Source organism: Chenopodium album, chromosome 16 (genome assembly GCF_948465745.1).
Source record: "Chenopodium album chromosome 16, dcCheAlbu1.1, whole genome shotgun sequence".
NCBI classification, from domain to species: domain Eukaryota; kingdom Viridiplantae; phylum Streptophyta; class Magnoliopsida; order Caryophyllales; family Amaranthaceae; genus Chenopodium; species Chenopodium album.
This window is the reverse complement of record NC_137849.1, coordinates 3,597,423-3,603,203: the sequence shown is the minus strand read 5'-3', so window position 1 is coordinate 3,603,203 and position 5,781 is coordinate 3,597,423. Positions and strand designations below refer to the sequence as shown.

General features: G+C 33.9%; 1 pseudogene; it reads right to left on the bottom strand.

The window, feature by feature from the left end:
- Positions 1–1,279: 1,279 nt before the first annotated feature.
- Positions 1,280–5,163, bottom strand: LOC145583748 (cytochrome P450 736A117 pseudogene; annotated as a pseudogene).
- Positions 5,164–5,781: the final 618 nt, after the last annotated feature.

Sequence of the window (5,781 nt, the reverse complement as noted above, 5' to 3'; positions counted from 1 at the left end):
GACACCCCTGTTGCTGTTGGCAACCACCAGCAAGAAGGCATTGGTGTTAGAGCACGGTATTGCATCCTTTTGTGAATGTTTTATTCTATTTTATAAATGGATGGCGATTTTTAATATTTTCCGACAAAAATTGAAGCTCTAAGGGTAGCATTAATGGAGGAGGATAGCACCCCTTCCCTTTAGGGTTAACCATGCCCTTAATTTCACCTTTTTAACATAGGGATTACGTTTAATTTGGCGGCGAAGCCGCTGTGATATCGTCGATAGAAGATGATGGTTTCGGTGATAGGTAGAGACGATGCAGATTGTGTTAGTGGAAGGAGGAGGTGACGCAGATGGTGTCGGCATGGTGGAATTGGTGGTGTCTGTGGAAGGAAGTGGGAGGTGTTGGGGGAAGAAAGGTTGAAGCTTCAATGGAATATTAATGTTTATTTTGATGTCTAAGCAGTGACTAAACAATAACTAAGCATAGATTGACAAAATTTGTTGAATTAGGGCTCTCTCGCTAATTCCGACTTCAATTACCGTGAAAATTATAACGCTAGGAGAGGAGAGAGAGGGACGTAGTTCTTAATATTATTACCTACCAGTCTACCACACGCATAACATGGATGATATACTACATACTCTATGACCCTTAGATTTTGTTGGATGATCTGAAATCATTGCCAATAATAATATCCGTATTAAAAAATAGGACATTTTGTGAAAAAACTAACTTATAAAGCACTTTTTTGTGAGAAACTATCTAATAAAAAAAAGTTGTAAAAAACTACCTTATAAAAGGGTAAATGTTGTAAGAGACTACCCTTGGTCGAAAAGTCATCGTTGACTTTTATTTTTCGGCGTTGACTATGTCACATGTCAATTAAGAAAAAAGGAGGAAAAGGGTGAATTAAAAGTCATGTGATGTGGTGAACGCCGGAACATGAAAGTCAATGGTGACTTTCCGATCAATGGTAGTCTCTTACAACATTTACCCTTTTATAAGGTAGTTTGTTACAACATTTTTGATTAGGTAGTTTTTCGCAAAAAAGTATTTTATAAGGTAAGTTTTCACAAAATGTCCTTAAAATACCTACTTTCATTATTTTGCATCAAAAGAGAAGACAGAGTTGCAAGACTTGCAACATTTGAAGTTACAAATAAACAACTTTTAAACACTAGTGGGAAGATCGAAAAGAAGACAAGATTTAATTTGTTGGATCCTAATTTATTTAATGGATTTAAACCCATCTTTGGATAATTGGATCAGCATAATTTTATAAAGGACCATCTATCAAAAAGCATGAGGAGTTGCAATGACCATAAGAGGATCTCGCCTGCGAACTGTAAGGCCTGCAATTTCAGTCATATCTAACTCATCACCCTGAATTCCACCGGGAAGTTTCAATTCAAACTCGTTAATGAGAGTCGCGATCACAAGTTCAGCAGCAACCATGCCAAACGACACTCCTGGACAGCCTCTTCTGCCTGCGCCAAATGGAATATATTGAAAATCTTGTCCTCTGTAATCAATGGATGATGAACTGTTACTGTCATTCAGAAATCTCTCAGGATGAAATTGCTCGGGTTCTTCCCAATATATCGAGTCTCTCTGAATTGCCCACGCGTTGATGATCACTAGTGTTCCAGCAGTGATGTCGAAACCATTTATTTTAGCGTCCTGCAATGACTCTCGAAAGACTAACAATGGACCTGGAGGGTGTAGCCTAAGTGCTTCCTTTAACACAGCTTTTAGGTAACTCATTTTATCCAAATCATCCTCACAAACCTTGCGACATTTCCCTCCGACAACTTTTCTAACCTCTTCTTGTAGCTTTTTCATAACTCTGGGATTTCTAATCAGCTCGACAACCACCCACTCTATGAGCATGTAAGTCGTGTCTGTCCCTGCTAAAAACATATCCTGCATATATAGTTGATAATCTCAGCTCGATATAGATTTGAATGTTTTAATACAATGTTATATGAGCGATTTAAATATTAGGACTTTTAGTGAGAAACTACCTATTAAAATCAAAATGTGGTGAGAAACTACCTCATAAAAAAAATGTTGTAAGAAACTACCTAATAAAGATAAAATGTTGCAAGATACTACCTTTGATCGAATTTCCATCGTTGACTTAATTTTACGACGTTGATCCACCCTAAAACACCTTCGAAACGACCGTGAGGATTGGTTTTCAAGGTGGTAAGGTTATTTTCCGGGTGGTTGGAGGATATTCCGAATTGGTGAGGGTAGATTAGTGATTCGGGATGGTGGTTTTTGGTGTTAGAGGTGGTGGTTCTACGGTTGAAAGGTGGCTTAGGTGTGGTGGAGTGAAATTTACATAATACACCAGGGTGTACCAAGCTCATGGTACACCCTGCTTTAAACATTGGATTTTACATCAAATTAATATTTAATCAGGCAGCTTTACACATTTTTTAAAAAAAAAACTCCACAATTCATGGGATCAGGCGTGATTATCTTGTTTTTGCTGAACTTCCAAATTTTAATTGCATCAAATTTTCAATTTTAAATTTAGAGAGAAAATTTTACCATATACGGAGTACCTAATTTCTTGTTCAGTAGTTTCTTTTAGATCTGTTTTCCATTTCTTGTATATAAATTTTTTTATTTAAATAAAATACTACTTTTAGAGAATTTGAAAAAGTTGCATGCTTGCATTGAGCACTTACATTTCACTATTGTTAGTCATCTCCAAAACTAGTTCAAAAAATTAATGAAAATTTTATGGTACAACAGCATGTACCTAACAAGGTACAACCAAAAAATGCGAAAAGAACATGTAGCAGTTTTTTAAAGAACATAAAGTTGTTTTGTAAATAGCATAAAATAATTTTGTAAAGAACATCCAACTTTATGTTATATATATATATATATATATATATATATATATATATATATATATATATATATATATATATATATATATATATATATATATATATATATATATATATATATATATATATATATATATATATATATATATATATAAAGAACATCTGTAATATTAATAAAGAACATGAAAATATTATGTAATGAACATTATTTATGTATATTCACCATAATTTTAAAACAAAATTTAAAGAATATTTCACAATAAGCAATGAAAATTATATTACAAATAAAAGTACATTAGAATGACAATCAAAAAACATAGACGTATAATCTTTTCACTCTTTTTTGATACAAATATGTTCTTTTTACTTTAGATATATGTTCATTACATTTTAAAAGTATGTTCTTTTCACTACAATTTTATGTTTTTTACCTTTGTATAATATGTTCTTTCCGCAAAACGGTTGTATAATGCAAGGTACACATGCATGTAGAAACCAAACACTGAAAAATTAAAGATTAGAGAATTTAATCAACGTGAGACTAAATTTTACTTTTTAATCTCTTAATTTTTTTTGGGACCTTAAATTATTTTTAAAAAATGAACTGATCATGAAATTGAAGTGAAAAAGGAGAGTGATTTTATAAAGAGAGAAAGTTTGTTTTTGGTAAAAAATAAATATTCAACATACATAGCCAATTATGTGGGCCATGTAAATTTTTTAAAAGATAAATATTCAGCATATATTTTAACAGTACTCCGTATATGGTAAAATAGGTGGGCCATGTGAATATTTTTATCCCGTACATAACGTCTTCAGTATAGAAAATCTCGGGGTTCGTTCTTTATTAGGTGGATACTCCTTAAAAGGCACATGTATTTTATTAATAGATTTATGTTCATTCTGCCCTTTTTAGGTTTCTTAGGCCCGCGTTTTATGCAGCAACTAAGGTCGTTTTGTACTGGGTGTACCATGCTCATGGTACACCCGGGTGTACAAATCAATAATTAGTGGTGGAGGCGATTTCAAGCAAGTTGTGTTAGTTTTGGGAATGAAAGTGGTGGTTTTCAGTGTTTTAAGGTCGGTCAGTGATGAAAATCTAGTATAGGTAGTATTTATTTACAACATTTTACCTTTTGTTAAGTAGTTTTTTACAACATTTTACCGATATTAGGTAGTTTATTACAACATGTTTTTTATTAGGTAGTTTCTTACAAAATATTTGTTTCATTAGACAATTTTTGACAAAAAGTCCTTAAAATTATTACTTCTACTTTAAATTATTTGCAACAATTAACATTTTTTACTCATATTATTTTACGTCAAATTATTGCAAATAATTTAAATAGAAATAGAAGAAATACAAGTTCTTACCAATATGACGGCTTTAATACTGTCAAGTGACATATCATGTTTGTTGTTCATATGAACTTGAAGCAAAATGTCCACAAAACTTTCATTGTCTGACTTGTCGACAATATTATTCCTAGAGCTCAAATGACTTCGATGTTCTTTAATGACCTTATCAAGAAATGCATCCAAATCTTCTACGACTTTTTCCAATCGACCTTCCAAACCTTTAACTCGATCGATCCAACTAAGGCAGGGTACGAAATCTCCCAAAAAAAATGTCCCAAGCAACCTCGTGGCTTCATCCAAGCTATCCTTAAAATTGATGCCTCCCTCGTGATTTTCGCTGTATTTTCTTCCGAAGGATGTTTTGCATACCACATCATATGTGTATGACAAAACAATTTCTGTAAAATTCACCGCTGAAGATCCTGATCTATTAAAAATCTCAACGACTTCAGCAACCTCTTCTTCTCTTATGGCTCGGAAAGATTGTACTTTCTTGTTATTTAAGAGCTGCATAACGCATATACCCCTCATTCGTCGCCAATATTCTCCAGATGGAGAAAAGCCAATATCCTTATTGCCGTTAAATATGCTAGTGGCAGTGCGCAACTTAGGTCTGCTACAGAAGATCAAGTCATTAGTCTTCATGACTTCTTCAGCGGCGTCTGCAGATGATACGATAAGGACTGGTTTGCTGCCAAAATAGAGCAACATAACCTTGCCATATCGTCGAGACAATGATCGAAGAGAACGATGAAGTAACAGCTCAAGCTGGTGGAGGTTCCCTAGGATTGGCAGCTTTGGCGGCGAAGGTGGCAGGTTTTTGCCAGCTCCACCGGGTTTCGAAAAGAGACTCGTGTAGAATAAAATTGCAAAGAGCATTAATGGGAGAAAAAAAGGATGAAAAATCAGTTTTTGCGAGAATTGTAGAAATGGACTGATTATTGTTTCCATGTTTTTGATCTGATATTTCTGCAATACGTAGATTATTGCTGAAAAATAAAAAGAGGGAAATTGAAGTTTTTTTATTTATTGATTTGGAATATTAGCTTAACGAAAGTAATAATGTCTAAATGAACTATGAAAAAAAAAAGTAGCATAAGCTGTTTAATTTATATGATAGAGAATATCTATAGAATATTCTCATCCTAGGTTTAGGATATATTTTGTATAAGATTATCTTTGATATCTGTACATATCTTATAGTTACCTAATATGATTAGGTTTCTCATTGTAACCCGATAAATATTGATCAATGGAAATCACTCTGATTAAGGAGTATATATTATCTGACATGGTATCACAGGTTAGGTTAGATCTTGGGATTGTTTAGATCTAAAATTTTCTCTCCCCTGCCGGTGGGTTAGAAAATTAAACCCACCGGCGGGATTCACAAACAATTATACAAAACACATTTTTTTTGCTTCCGCGATTTAATTATGGAGTACGATGGTTGACCAGCCCGGCAGCCTCTCATGTGCTCCGACTTCCCACCACACACCAAAGATTTGTCCACCTCTACCTCTTGGTTCTCCACCTAATACGCCACCATACTCACTCTCAGTCCTCCTT